This window comes from Thalassophryne amazonica, chromosome 22, assembly GCF_902500255.1.
Source record: "Thalassophryne amazonica chromosome 22, fThaAma1.1, whole genome shotgun sequence".
Lineage (NCBI taxonomy): Eukaryota > Metazoa > Chordata > Actinopteri > Batrachoidiformes > Batrachoididae > Thalassophryne > Thalassophryne amazonica.
The window spans coordinates 33,904,627-33,920,873 of record NC_047124.1 but is presented as its reverse complement, the minus strand read 5'-3'; the positions used below and the strand labels follow the sequence as shown (position 1 = coordinate 33,920,873).

General features: G+C 42.9%; 1 protein-coding gene and 1 long non-coding RNA gene across 3 annotated transcripts in view; one reads left to right on the top strand and one right to left on the bottom strand.

The window, feature by feature from the left end:
* LOC117503810 overlaps positions 1 to 10,287 on the top strand; it is an 18,611-nt gene extending 8,324 nt beyond the window's left edge. Inside the window, exons 2-3 of the long non-coding RNA XR_004558672.1 lie at positions 2,608 to 2,612; positions 9,951 to 10,287. This is a non-coding gene — a long non-coding RNA (uncharacterized LOC117503810). The remainder of the gene's footprint in view (positions 1 to 2,607; positions 2,613 to 9,950) is intronic.
* The window catches only part of LOC117503795 (NLR family CARD domain-containing protein 3-like), a 554,615-nt gene that overhangs the window by 241,262 nt on the left and 297,106 nt on the right, over positions 1 to 16,247 (bottom strand). The gene's annotated exons all lie outside the window — the stretch shown is intronic.

Sequence of the window (16,247 nt, the reverse complement as noted above, 5' to 3'; positions counted from 1 at the left end):
GACAGGCGTGAAAAAACTCTCGCATGCCCACGAGGGTTCAAGCATGTCTGATGTAATCGCACGTGATTCAAATCCATATAGTTTTTGAAAAAATAATAAACCAAATCAATTTTATTTATATAGCGCCAAATCACAACAAACAGTTGCCCCAAGGCGCTTTATATTGTAAGGCAAGGCCATACAATAATTATGTAAAACCCCAACGGTCAAAACGACCCCCTGTGAGCAAGCACTTGGCTACAGTGGGAAGGAAAAACTCCCTTTTAACAGGAAGAAACCTCCAGCAGAACCAGGCTCAGGGAGGGGCAGTCTTCTGCTGGGACTGGTTGGGGCTGAGGGAGAGAACCAGGAAAAAGACATGCTGTGGAGGGGAGCAGAGATCGATCACTAATAATTAAATGCAGAGTGGTGCATACAGAGCAAAAAGAGAAAGAAACAGTGCATCATGGGAACTCCCCAGCAGTCTAAGTCTAGAGCAGCATAATTAAGGGATGGTTCAGGGTCTCCTGATCCAGCCCTAACTATAAGCTTTAGCAAAAAGGAAAGTTTTAAGCCTAATCTTAAAAGTAGAGAGGGTGTCTGTCTCCCTGATCCGAATTGGGAGCTGGTTCCACAGGAGAGGAGCCTGAAAGCTGAATGCTCTGCCTCCCATTCTACTCTTACAATCCTTAAGAACTACAAGTAAGCCTGCAGTCTGAGAGCGAAGCGCTCTATTGGGGTGATATGGTACTATGAGGTCCCTAAGATAAGATGGGACCTGATTATTCAAAACCTTATAAGTAAGAAGAAGAATTTTAAATTCTATTCTAGAATTAACAGGAAGCCAATGAAGAGAGGCCAATATGGGTGAGATATTCTCTCTCCTTCTAGTCCCTGTCAGTACTCTAGCTGCAGCATTTTGAATGAACTGAAGTCTTTTCAGGGAACTTTTAGGACAACCTGATAATAATGAATTACAATAGTCCAGCCTAGAGGAAATAAATGCATGAATTAGTTTTTCAGCATCACTCTGAGACAAGACCTTTCTAATTTTAGAGATATTGTGCAAATGCAAAAAAGCAGTCCTATATACGAGGGCTGTCCATAAAGTATAGGTCCTTTTAATTTTTTTCAAAAACTATATGGATTTCATTCATATGTTTTAACGTCAGACATGCTTGAACCCTCGTGCGCATGCGTGAGTTTTTCCACGCCTGTCGGTGACGTCATTCGCCTGTGAGCACTCCTTGTGGGAGGAGTCGTCCAGCCCCTCGTCGGAATTCCTTTGTCTGAGAAGTTGCTGAGAGACTGGCGCTTTGTTTGATCAAAATTTTCTAAACCTGTGAGACACATCGAAGTGGACACCGGTTCGAAAAATTAAGCTGGTTTTCACTGAAAATTTTAACGGCTGAGAGATTTTGAGGTGATACTGTCGCTTAAGGACTTCCCACGGTGCGAGACGTCGTGCAGCGCTCTCAGGCGCCATCATCAGCCTGTTTCAAGCTGAAAACCTCCACATTTCAGGCTCTATTGATCCAGGACGTCGTGAGAGAACAGATAAGTTTCAGAAGAAGTCGGTTTCAGCATTTTATCCGGATATTCCTTTGTTAAAGGAGATTTTTTTTTAATGAAAGACGTGCGGGCGGATTGCAGCGTCGGCTCGCAGCCGCCGCGACGCTCCGCCACAGGAAAAACACCTCTGTTGGAAGCCTTAAGGACAAGTTGGAACATGTCCAGCTGTTAAACAATTTCTCATATACTCATTCCACTGAAAGCCATCAAAAGCCGCCTGGATTTTACAAATGGTTATCAACACGGCGGTGTTTTTCCTGTGCCGCCGCACCGCACCGGCTGCGTCCCGACGCGGGGACCCGTCCGCACGTCTTTGATTAAAAAAAATCTCCTTTAACAGAGGAATATCCCGATAAAATGCTGAAACCGACTTCTTCTGAAACTTTAAAGTATTAACTTAAAATATAAAAAGAAGTTTGACAGGAGCTCAAACAAAACACATCTTACTCCATCACCAGCTCAACAGTGCCCCCGGGTAAAAGGTAACAGGTTACTTTATTTATACCCGTAGGTAGATTTGCTTGCAGCCAGCAAGGTAAACGTCTAATGCACATACAGGAAACACAATGTTACAACACATATTTGACATAAAATTATGTTAAAACTAAAATACCATTTAAAAAAAAAACAAAAAAAAAACTCAAAAGTAAAGGTAAAAGTGTTCAAGGTTCCAACAAGTAAAAGTCCCTTTGGCTGCTCCCTTGTTTGCGCTCGGGGTCGCCACAGCAAATCCAGGGTGGATCTGCATGTTGATTTGGCATAGATTTTTATGCCGGATGCCCTTCCTGACGCAACTCCACATTACATGGAGAAATGTGGCAGGGGTGGGATTTGAACCCGGAGCCTTCTGAACTGAAACCAAGCGCATTAACCACTTGGCCACCACATTTAAAAAGAACAGATCAATAAAAGGCAGTGAAAATCCATGTGTGATACCAGCTGCTGCTTATTCAGTTCAATGATAGCTGCAGGGGCGAAGCTATTTCTGTTCCGCTTAGATCTCCACCTTGTCATTTTTATTTATTTATTTTTTCCATCTGTAGAAACAAGGAGAAGAGGAAGTGGCTTCCCATCACAAAGCAGCCTTCCCCATCGCTGTGGTGGTCTCGGGCATATGGGAGCGCCACCCTCGATTGGGAGACCTCATCCTCGCTCACTTGCACAAGAAGTGTCTGTATGCAGTCCCACATTACCCCCCAAAGAAGGCCGGCACATCTATGGAAGAATATCAGAGGTCAGTGGAACAAACGCGTCACTGTGTGTTTCATGGAGACACAGTATGGGCTCTTGTGAAAGTATCTCTGTAATGACACGCAGTTGCTATTTCATATTTACAGACATGGTTGCCCCTTGGGTGGTAGAATATCTGATGCAGTTTCCAGGATGCTCTGTGCTAACATTAAACATATTAATGAGAATAAAGTCAGCTAATTTGGGAACGCAACTCCTTACCAATCTATGGTACACATAGATTATTTTTACCCGAGGCCATCAAATACGGCCATCGGCTCTTGCGAAGACTTGCCGTCCGTCCGTCTGTCTGTCTGTCTGTGCTCAGCATAAGTCCAGTGCTGTTGCTGCCAGAGTCTTCAAATTCACAGGGAGCATTCTTGGGACACAGACCTTGGATAATTGGCAATAAAATATATCAGTGACCACTAATTATTACTGTGTGCAGATAAACTTACACTCATGGATACTTTTATGTTGTGCTGCTAACCGGGACATTAAATAATGTGCAATGTGTCCTTTAGTGATCATAATTGTTTCACATGTTGTGTGCTTCCTCTTGGAAAAATAGATTTTAAAAATAAGAGAAATGTGTGTAAGGTTTTGTGTATTATGTCATCACATCTGCAGGGTTCTCGGTTATCGTGTTGATGACTCTGGAGTTGAAGCCCATGGGATTTTCCTGAATCGGATGACTGGCATGATTCGTCTCTATGCTGGCATCATCCAGCTGAAGTGGCCCGACAGCTCCAAGCAGGTGGTAACAAACAGCGACATCAAATACACACGCACACACACACACCCCATAAATATTTTTGCCCTTTGACAAATTTGCAACTTGCAGTTTCAGAACCAGCCTCCATATATGTGCCAAGTGTGGTGTAAACTTTAGTGGAAAAACCTACATTTTGACCTATGACCTGGTCCTAATGGTTGACCTTTGGTAAATTTGGTCTTAGTTGGTGATTCCAGAACCCACGTCCTTAAGTGTCAGGTTGGGTGTAATTTGGACACAATACCTGGGAGGAATGGAAGGAAAAAAGAGACAAATTTTTCTCAAGTTAATGTGTTGTTGTGTCATTTTGTTTGTGTGTTGTTGTGAGACATGTGAATAGCTGATGTTGGACCTCATGTTGTTTCAGTTGGGCACTCACGGTTTGAACCACGGCTGGCGCTGGATCGCCCAGATGCTGAACATGGAGCCAATGACTGATGTCACAGCGACGCTGCTGTTTGATTTCCTGGAAGTGAGTTTTGTGTGTGTGTGTGTGTGTGTGTGTGTGTGTGTGTGTGTGTGTGTGTGTGTGTGTGTGTGTGTGTGTGTGTGTGTGTGTGTGTGTGTGTGTGTGTGTAAGGCTGAAGCAACCGAACATGAAGCAGGGGAACCTCATGACCGTGTTTTCTGTAACTGCTGAGAGTTTGTTCTACTGAAAATGCTGCAGAAACGGTCTCCCAGTGGTCTTCAGGAGTAACTATATCAGCACACTTGGAGCTTTGTGTGTTTAGAGAGAATGCTCTGGTTCATTTTAAAACTTTTTCTGTGCTTCTGCATTTTGTGGAGGTGTCTAAACTGTCGCCTTCATGCAGGTTTGTGGTCACGCGTTGATGAAAGCCTATCAGGACCAGTTCTGGAAACTCATCCTGCTGCTGAAAGAGGAATACCTCCCAAGGTACATGCTCACCTTCGACCTTAAATATGTGCATCACCTTAATGTGAACAGTTCCAGAATACTTCAAATTATGAATGTAGTGTTTTTTTGTTTTTTTTTTAGGAAACACAATTTCACTGAAGAGTTTTGAATTATTAAATGAATCACTTGAGTCAAACATTTTGAAGCTTTTGAGTCCCGACGTCCAATTTAATTTAGATCCACTTCAAAATGACAAAAAAGTATAAATGTCAAAGAATATTCAATAAAATGTCAATGAATATCTTAGAGCGCAAAGTCAAATATCTCCCTTTGTTCAGCATCCAGGATTTAAGTTTTTTTCAAATCAATTTCTTATTAAATTGTATTCAGTTTGTCACTTTTCTACCTGATTAAAGCTTTTGAAAAGTAAACCTGCCAAACTTTGGGTTAGATCTTATTTAAAACCAGATTATCTGAAATGTAGCCTGATTAAATCCCCCCTGCCCCTCCAAAAAAAAAAAAAAGGTTTGTATGAACTGTCTGTGGCCTTGGTGTTCTTCCTTCTGATGAGTATTTTATTTGTCTGCAGGATTGAGTCTGTGACGATCAGCGGGGACATGGCCTCCTTTGCCCGACTCAAGTTGTTTGTCGAGGTGCGTCACTCGGTGCTCGACAAATTTAAAAAGTCACATTTAAGCATGCAATGTCTTAAAAAAATGATCACTTTGTCTTTCACCTGCAGACGTCGCTGCAGAGTCGTTACATCAGCCCGCCTGAAGGTCAGCTGACCGCGTCCTTCTGGAGCTCATGACGTTGGAGAAGTCAGCAATAATTGGACAACAAAATTATGATTGCATTATGATGTCTTTGTCTTTTTGTAGAGACTTTTTGTAGATATGCTGCTATATGATTCTCTCCCTCAGCCCCAACCAGTCCCAGCAGAAGACTGCCCCTCCCTGAGCCTGGTTCTGCTGGAGGATTCTTCCCGTTAAAAGGGAGTTTTTCCTTCCCACTGTCGCCAAGTGCTTGCTCACAGGGGGTCGTTTTGACCGTTGGGGTTTTTCTGTAATTATTGTATGGCTTTGCCTTACAATATAAAGCACCTTTGGGCAACGGTTGTGAGATTTGGCGCTATATAAATAAAATTGATTTGATTTTATTTTGATTTGTAAAAAAAGAAATGTAAATAAAGTTTGAAAAAAGGAAAAAAAGCTTCTGTTTACATTTTGCTTCTGGAAACACGAGTCCAAGGTATGGTTTTTGAACGTACAATGTGAGCAGTCAGATCGCATCAGAGCATCAGGCCGTACAGTGTGAGAACATTATGTGCTCCCAACTTTTACACCCTGCGGTTTTGTCACACAGTTTGAGCTGGAGCCAAGTACAATGATTGAAAATATCGTACAGTGTCTGCCCAGCTTTACGAAACAAGAAAAGATTTTTAAAGTGTTGAAAAATTTGAATGAAGGGCAACGAAAACATCAATCCGTCCGTGTTTCATTTTGCTGTCGTTCTTGATCTTTTTAAACAAAGACAAAGGCAAGATGGTTTGCACATATGCAGGGGACAGATACAGGACATATCAGGAGAAGGATGCTGAGGATGCAGTTGCCACAGAGGAGGAGTGGAAAAAGATTTACGCATGTGGTCAGAGAGCATATGCAGGTGGTCTTTGTGATGGAATTAGATGTCTTTCTTTTAATATTAAATTTAAGCTTTGGCTACAATGTTCCTAATAACAAAAAGCTGAAGTCATGTGCTCACTGGATAGAGGTGCTTGGCAGTGCTGATACCTTTGCAAGATGAAGATCCGCATCTGTAGGGGCCCTCTTCCTGCCCTTCTGCACAATTTTGAGACTTGGATATTAACCTATGACCTAAGGTGATGACTGGTTGTCTCTCTGGAGGACCCTTGGGTACGATCACCTGATATTGTGGCTATGTGGTGATTTTCTCCAAGCATGATCCAGCAGTGTTGGCACCAGCGGATGGAGAAGTCCATGGTGACACCCACATCTCACCTGGCTGTGGTAGATAACATGGCTTCTCTTAAGCGGTGGATTAGAGCCTGATCAGTATATCGGTTGGTGGGTGATATGAGCCTGTTAGTGTTATTTTTGCTGATATAAAAACTTATTTTCCAAAATAAACAATGCAGAAATACTGTTTGGCTGTTGGAAATGATGTCATTACATAGTTTGTCCAACAGAGGTAGGTTCAATGGCATCACTCCTTGGTCACATTAACTACAAGAGACAGAGGAAAAGCGACCAGCCGTCACTCATTTTCAGCCAGAGTGGGCATTTTACAGCGACGTTATACTGGCAGGTAGGCGAGGTCAAAATAGGCAAGACGTCTATTTTGTGCAAATGCTGAGCGGCTAAAGTCGTGGACTATCAATCTCAGTGACGGCAGCGTGATGTGGTTTAGTTGTATGCTCTATTCATCAATAATAAAATTAATGTTTGAACTGTAACAAATCGAGCCTCGACTACATTTCTTTATTATAACGTCTTGACATTGAAATGTGGCGAGCCATTGCCATTTTTTAAAATGTAAATTTATATCAGCAGATATTTTGGTGTAATATTTTTGCTTTTACTCTTTAAAAATCTGCATTGTATATGCCACCCCAACAAATCCATATTGTATGGGCTCTAGTGGGGCTGGACCTGTTGTCTGTCTGGGTGGTTGCCATCCAGAGCTCAAGGCGATTCTGTGATGTAATGTGATGTGGTGGATGGAGCAATGCTCAGAGATCTGACCTGATTCCAAATAAGATCTCGGCATTAATTTGTTCAGCTTATTAACCTCTTTGAGTTTGAAGAGGTTCATGTGATAAAGTTCCTACCTTGACTTCTGCTTCAGCTGAGCGAGTTCCTGTGTGTGATTTAAAACCGTGCACGCTGGTCTCACTTAACATGAGTCATCCTGCTGACAAACAGACAAACAAACTGACCGAAAACATAACCTCCTTGGTGGAGGTAATAACAGATGGTAGAGTGTAATACCGGCTATAAAGACAGGGGACACATTTTCTGGCAGGCTGACAGATGATAGCTGGCTCATGTAAGCGCTGCACTGAGTGATTCGCTCTCTGTTTTCATTATATACTGACCCACACATGTGCACTCGTAAATGGGAGCACTGAGCTCCTCACACTGGGTCCTGAACTTTGGACCTTGTCACTTGTTTGTGCAGTTTGTCTTGTTGCTCCAACAAAATAGTTAGAAAGATCTGTGGAGACATATGTCGTTTCTTGCTTATTTGAATTATACCCAACATTTTGTTTCCTTTATAGGTCGTCCTTGCATTTTCTTTCTTCATTTTGTTTTGTAATTCTTACTTTATATTTCTCTGTATTTTGACACTTTGATTGTATGAAAGTGTGTAGTTCCTAGATGTATCTTTTTCTATATTCTGTTTGTGTTCATTTGGAAAAAAATCTATCTTGCTGATGGTCACAACTTTCAGTAAAGAAGAACCAGAACTGTGAACCCACAAGAATGACATGAACTGACCCATAAACGTAAGTTAATTCATATTACAAGGGCAATTTCCCAATGGAGGTATTTTTTTATAGTTATTCTTATTATAATTATTATTTTTGTCCACAGCAGACTCACCACCTCCCGCTGACACCCCCATCCTCTGAATGGTTTGTACTGATACTGAACACTCAAAGTTCTTTTATGCTTTGGTTCTTTCTCAGTGTGTATTTTCTGATGTTTGGGATACAAACTAAAACACACAACTGCACCACAACCTCCTTGTGACCTTTGACCTGAGGCCTGCCAGACAAGCAGAACATCACTATGACAATGTGACGTCTTTGTGTCTGTTGTCCTGTTTGTCTTGTGTCTGTCAGATGACGTGTGAACATTAGAGGTGTAATAATAGTCAGCTTTGTGTTTTGTGGATCTGGAGAAGGCGTTTGACTGTGTCCCTTGAGGCTCCCTGTGGGGGGTGCTCCGGGAGTACGGGGTCCGGGGTCCTTTGCTAAGGGCTATCCGGTCCCTGTACGACCGCAGCAGGAGCTTGGTTCACATTGCCGTTAGTAAGTCAAACCTGTTTCCAGTGCACACTGGCCTCCACCAGGGCTGCCCTTTGTCACTGGTTCTGTTCATGACCTTTATGGACAGAATTTCTTGGCGCAGCCAGGGTGTAGAGGGGGTCCGGTTTGGGAACCACAGAATCTCATCTCTGCTGTTTGCGGACAATGTGGTCCTGTTGGCTTCATCAAACCAGGACCTTCAGCGTGCACTGGGGTGGTTTGCAGCCGAGTGTGAAGCGTCCGGGATGAAGATCAGCATCTCCAAATCCAAGGCCATGGCTCTGGACCAGAAAAAGGTGCCTTGCCTTCTTCAGGTCAGTGGAGTGTCCTTGCCTGAAGTGGAGGAGTTTAAGTATCTCGGGGTCTTGTTCATGAGTGAGGGACGGATGGAGCGTGAGATCGATAGATGGATCGGTGCAGCATCTGCAGTGATGCGGTGTTGGACTGTCGCGGTGAAGAGAGAGCTGAGTAGGGGGGCAAACCTCTCGATTTACCGATCGATCTACATTCCGATCCTCACCTATGGTCATGAGATTTGGTTCATGACCGAAAGAACAAGATCACAAGTACAAGTAGCTAAGATGAGTTCCCTCCGCAGGGTGGCTGGGCGATCCCTTAGAGATAGGGTGAGGAGCTCGGTCACTCGGGAGGAGCTCGGAGTCGAGCCGCTGCTGCTCCTCCACATCGAAAGGAGCCAGCTGAGGTGGCTCGGGCATCTTTTCCAGATGCCCTCTGGATGCCTCGCTGGAGAGGTGTTCCGGGCTGGTCCCATTGGGAAGAGGCCCCGGGGAAGACCCAGATCATGCTGGAGGGACTACGTCTCTCAGTTGGCTTGGGAACACCTTGGGGTTCCCCCGGAGGAGCTGGGGGAGGTGTGTGTGGATCAGGAGGTCTGGGCGGCTTTGCTTGAGCTGCTGCCCCCGCAACCCGACTCCGGATAAAGCGGAAGAAAATGGATGGATGGATAATAGTCACCTCCTGGTTCAAACTTTGACACACTCACCAGATTTAGAACCAAACACAAACTCAGACTGTGAAAAATAACTTTATTCCTCCTCAAGGCTCAAATGGACAAAAACAAATGAGTTTGAGTATTTTTACTTTTTACAATTTTTAATACATGAAAAATGGTAAACAGACTGCATTTATATCATGTTTTTTCCATCTGCATCAGATGCTCAAAGCGCTTTACAATTATGCCTCACATTCACACACCGATGTCAAGGTGCTCACGACACACCAGGAGCCACCTGGGGATTAATTAATGATTAATGAAATAATTTATGACAGATTTCAGAGGAAAAAAAAAAAAACAAGAACAAGCTGTTTTACTTGGACATAGATCCACCTGTCTGATGGCTGCAGGTGGGCGGAGCCACAATGAAGACGTCCAAATGATTTGTGAGCAGACAGACAGACAGACAGACAGACAGACAGACAATCAACACATCAAACTGCTTTGATCAGATAAAGACAATCAGGAGAGACAGATTTCAAGCTGTCAATCATGAACAGACTGACCCAGAGACAACAATAAGTGGACTCTGTTTATTGTTTGTTTCTTTGAACAAACAAACAAACAGTCAATCATGTGAAAATCATGTTTGTTTACAGGCTGAATTTACAACAACTGAGACGTCAAAATCAAACCAGCTGGACATTTACTGTCCAAAAGTGTGTGATTGAGTGTTTGTGTCCAAAGGAGGAGACTCTCTGTCCTCCAGTCCACACAGAGACACTGAAGAACCAGAATCAGGCCAGAACCTGAACCCAGCACACAGAGGTTCAGTGAATGTGCAGCAGAAGGTGTGGATGTGGACAGAGAGGAAGGTCTGTGTGTCTCTTATTGTTCCAGACAGAGTAACGAAGACCATTAGAGCAGATCAGACTCCAGGACTGATCATTAGATCCAAACCCACAGTTCAAACTGTCTCCTTTCCTTCTGATTCTTCTGTAAGTCACTGATATAAAAACGTCTCGTCTCCACTCGACCTCCCAGTAACAGCGACCAGTCAGACCAGTTGTACTCAGGACCTGAGGCCAAAGGTCAAATCTGTCTGGATGATCAGGATATGATTGATCCTCGTCCACATGTTCCACCTTTGTGTTGTTGTTGGACAGTTTGAGTTTTCTGTTCGCTGAGTTTGGATCCAGAGAGAGTTCACAGAAATCTGATGGAACAAAACACAACACAGGAATCAATCAATCAATTCATCAATCAGCACGACACAACCGGAGTAATCAAGCAATCAGTTCACCGAACAACTCGATGCAGAAAGAGTTATCAATTGATCAGTTCATTGATCAACATGATGAAGCTGGAGTTATTGATCCAACAGTTCCCTGATCAGTTATGAACTGATCAATTTATTCATCAGCACAATTTGGATTCAGATTTTGTTTCTGCCACAAATAAATCAAAGTGTAAAAACACTGAATTTATTTTCAACGTGTCCATTTGGAGAAGTCGTGCACGTGACACACGTGGATCAGACGCGCCTTCATGTTGAACTCTGCTTCACTGTCAGTAGGGCTTGAATGAGTGATGTCACAGAGGGTGGTTTCTATGGAAACAGATGGATCAAAGTACAAACAGACTTACACTTCCTCAGATCTGGGGCCTGTACTACGAAGTTGGGTTAACTTACTCAGATGTAACCCAGGGTCAACCTCTTAAACCGGGGTTGACAAAACCTGGTTTCCTCAAGTGGTGTTAATCGGTACTACGAAGCTGAATAAGATGTTGATTTGTTGAACCTGTGTTAACCTAATTGGAGTTTGTGTACGTTCACATAAAAGGGGCATTTTGCAGCACACGTCACCATTTTTCAATGATGGCGCGGTCACCTTACTTTACCAAAGAAGAATGCACGATTATTATGCGGTGCTACGAGGAATTTAAATTAATGTTAAGGGGGAAATCGAACACATCGTCTGCCAATAAAGCAAGACAGGCTTGTTGGCAACGTATTGCTGATCGGGTAAATGCATACGTACAATTCAATTGTTCCCCAAATCTGTTACAGATGATTAACTTGTGGAATGTCTAATATGTGTAAAAAAATGACCTTCTTTCATTAATTATGCCCAGATGCAACACGATTCAGAAGTGGGCGTAGGCCTACTAATAAATGTTAATTTAATTTAATGTTTCCTAAATAGGCTACCTTGACTGTATGATTGCTATTCCTAATCCTGTCAATATTTCAGATGTAATAGCAGTGCCAAACGCACCTGGCAGCAGGTGAAGATGAAATATAAAAACATCCTTCAAAACGGTAGGTTTATATTCATAGCTTGATAAGCCCCACTTCGCCTAATTAATGGACATGCATTAGATCTATTTTGATATTAGTAATTACCCGCAATTGCATAAAACCCTTCTTTGATTTGCACTGCGGATAAATATCCAGGGAAAACGACAAATGCATCCAACAGTTTAGATAGAGCAAGTACTACCTTGCGAATCATACGACATACAGTATTCTTGCTCAGATGTTCAGCATCACAGATGGAATACATAAAGTGTCCACTGGCAAAATATCTAAGCGCAAGGCACATTATCTGCTCGATCGTCGGGGCATTGCTACACTGTAAAAAATGACTTTTTTGTACAGGAAAATGCTGGCAGCTGTGGTTACCAGGGAATTCCTGTAAAACATACAGCAGCACAGTAGATAACATTACAGACATAATATGTATATGGATTTACAGTGAATGAACCACGGCTGACTCACATTAAAAGAACTGTTAAATCTACAAACAAGAGCTCTCTTTTTTGTACATTTAACTGATGTATTTTTTACAAGAATTCCCTGGTAACCACAGCTGCCAGTGTTTTCCTGTAAAAACAACAGTCTTTTATTACAGTGTACGATGGGTGATATTACAGATGTCTGGCCCGATCAGCTGACAAAGATAACGAATTCTCTCAGTTGAGAATCTATATCTTTCATAGAGAATATCGTCCGAGTATGTCAGCAGATTCTGGCGGTCTTTAAGAACCCTCGCCCTGCGAAGAGAGCCCCTCACAGTTTTTGCCCCAATATCAAACAGATCATCCAGGTAGGCCGGCATTGTCTTCGGAGTGATTGACGGTGGATGGACAGTACTTATAAAGGGAGTGGTTAAGCCAAAACCTCAAGCTAACCTAGAACATAACCTGCTCGGAGCAGGTTTGGCACACAGCATAAATTGCCATGGCAGCATACCTCGATCAAAACCTATCCACCTTTCGTAGTACGGGTTAACCGGGAAGTTACTCCACACGTCATCAACTTACTCCCGAAGTTACCCTGATAAGCCAGTAAACCCGCTTCGTAGTACAGGCCCCTGGTCTCAGCCATCGGACTCCACCAGGATCCACCCTGAAAGGAGGAGGGGGCGGAGCAACACATGGGCTTTAATCATGGAAACATCAACATGACATTGATCTCATCCACACACTTTAGTTCTTCTCTTCTAACACACTCATCGCTCCAAATGGATCATTGATTACTGATCACCTCTAACTGTGCTGATCAGCAGGAAACAACAACTTTTGGCTTTTTCAAGTTTGAAGATTCTGGTGAAAATCTGTTCAAGTGGATTTACAGTTTTTTTTTTTTTCAGTTGCTAACAAGCATGCGTCCAGCCATTTGACACATTTTCAAAACTCTTCACACAATTAGCAAAACATCAGACTTTTGTGGCCATACCATTCACACATTTCATGACATTTTCACACAATTTGCAGTCAGTAAACACATTTTCACAATGCTTACATTTTCATAACAGACAAGATATGCCCCTTAACAAAATTATAGATTATTTTTGTATTTCTTACAATTGTTAACACACAACATCCCACAATAGCAAAAACAATGTGCCAAACCATTGATACAACATAAAAGCACCTCCTTCAGCAATGGTATCAGTTCAAAAACAATATATCTCAGCTGATTGACAAATAATTGAATAATTGACAGCTCACTTCTATTGGGTAAATGGGACCAACCACAGCTGATCATAGTATGGCTTAAATTTAGACACTTACAAAAGGAGGCCTTTGTGGACTGATGTTTTTGGAAGTAGAAAGAGAATGTCTGGACGAGGAAGGCTGAGAGTGAGAGGCCCAGGAAGAGGGGTAGGTGCAGGAAGAGGGGCAGAAGCAATGAGAGGGGCTGTTGCAAGAAGAGGTGCAGGCCCATTACAGGAAGAAGAGCAGGCCAGAGGAGAGGGCATGGTAGAGGGGTACGGAGGCATTCAAAGACCTGCAAGAACAGTGGTGACTGATGAAATCCGTGCCACTGTAATTGATCGCGTGATAAACCATGGTCTGTCACTGAGAGAGGCAGGTAAAAGGGTGCAGCCCAGTTTGCCATGATCAGCAGTCGCCAGCATTGTTCACATATTTCATCCCCTATAGATGTAGACTGCTGGGGGGTTCCCATGATGCACTGTTTCTTTCTCTTTTTGCTCTGTATACACCACTCTGCATTTAATCATTAGTGATCGATCTCTGCTCCCCTCCACAGCATGTCTTTTTCCTGGTTCTTTCCCTCAGCCCCAACCAGTCCCAGCAGAAGACTGCCCCTCCCTGAGCCTGGTTCTGCTGGAGGTTTCTTCCTGTTAAAAGGGAGTTTTTCCTTCCCACTGTAGCCAAGTGCTTGCTCACAGGGGGTCGTTTTGACCGTTGGGGTTTTACATAATTATTGTATGGCCTTGCCTTACAATATAAAGCGCCTTGGGGCAACTGTTTGTTGTGATTTGGCGCTATATAAAAAAAAATTGATTGATTGATTGATTGATTTCAACAGACCAACAGGTAAGTATTTAATTTTACATGGATTGTTTCTATTCTCACTGGTAAATAATGTCATATAGTAATTTGGTGTTTTGTATTATCCCCCTAAAGGGTGCAACGCCTTCCTCGCTCTGGGGGAAGAGGAAAGCTCCTAAACAATGAGCGAGAGCTGGCCATTGTGGCAATGGTTGTTGCCAACAATGAAATAAAGCTGCGTGAAATTCAGGCCAGAATTGTTGATGACCAGGAACTCTTTCAAAATATCAACAGCATCAGCCTGACCACCATTACACGCACACTGGCAAAACATAGAATGCACATGAAGCAGCTCTACACTGTACCATTTGACAGGAACAGTGATAGAGTGAAGGAGCTGCGAAGGCAGTATGTGCAGGTACACAGTATATTCAATTCTATGTCCAGTTCTATTTGCTGAGCACTTTGTGAACAATACAGTACCACAGTAGATTACAATACAGTATGTTATACAGTGATGATTTGATTTGCATGAACTTTGTTTCAGAGAGTAATGGAATTGGAGGCCAACCAGGTTCCTCATGATTTCATTTACGTTGATGAGGCCGGCTTCAATTTGGCAAAAAGGCGTCGCCATGGAAGAAATGTCATTGGACAAAGGGCTACAGTTGATGTACCAGGGCAGAGGGGGGCCAACATCACTATGTGCGCAGCCATTGCACATGCAGGTTTACTCCTGCACACGTCTCAGGTGATGCCTTACAACACAGAGCGCCTCCTTGCATTCCTGAATGACCTCCACCAGCGTCTGGTTCCACAAGAGGATGATGAGGGTGACAACATCAGGACCTTCGTGATCACTTGGGATAACGTGGCTTTCCATCACTCACAGGCGGTGACAGCCTGGTTCAGGGACCACCCAAGACTGTTACGCCTCTTCCTTCCACCATATTCACCCTTCCTCAATCCAATCGAAGAATTTTTCTCGGCATGGAGGTGGAAGGTGTATGACCATCGGTCACACGATCAAATGACTCTCCTAGATGCCATGGAAGCTGGCTGTAGGGACATTACAGTGGATGACTGCCAAGGCTGGATCCGCGACTCAAAGCGGTTTTACCCCAGGTGCATTGCCTTGGAGGACATAAGATGTGATGTGGATGAAAACATGTGGCCAAACCCAGACGACCGTAGAGATTAGATGCAGATTTTTGTTTTTTTGGTTGGTTTCCCCTCTTTATCTGGGTATTTTGCTGTATTTTGTTTATTGGGAAGCATTGCTCTTTTGTGTTTTTTTTCATACTGTAAAACCTTTGTGTTCTGTCACAGTGTATACAGTATTTCAAATATACCTACAACAGTAAAATAAACCGTTTGTAAAACTCTTTGCTTTTTACTGAAATGCTTTTGAATGTGACTATTCCATGTCAACATACAACCAAGATATTTGGGGTAAACCAGTCGATTGCATGTTTTGCATGCAAATACATGTAAAACTGAAACATAAATGTCTATGTAGTTATTAAATGTGAAAAGTACTCAGTATTTTGAACCCTGGTGTACTTTGACTTCATATACCTTGTGAAGTGAAAACAAGTGTTATTCTCTGACAGAAGTATTTCATTTTGAGTCATATATCCAGTTTTTGGTAACATTAGTATGTGCAGAGAAAGGTGTGTTCTATTTTGACATGAAGATTTAGTATTTGTTTAACAGTATGTGCTTTTGAGAAGAAAATTAACCATTTGGCCAATTGTGTTTCCTAGGTGTCACTCTGTGTTAAGAGTTTAGAAAAGTATCCAATTTATGTGTAAGCGCTTGTCAGCAATTGAAAAAAAACTAAGACTGTTTTCCCGATGCCGGCCACGCCCTTTGTCAGCACTGTTCTGATTGGTGGCTGTGTGTCAGCTGAGACTTTAAAGATGTCTTCACATGTGATTGTTCTTTGTTGTGTATCTGTTTTCCTGGATGCTGCTTCAATCTGTCTGACTCATGTTCCTTGTTGACCTCTGAAGCCCCG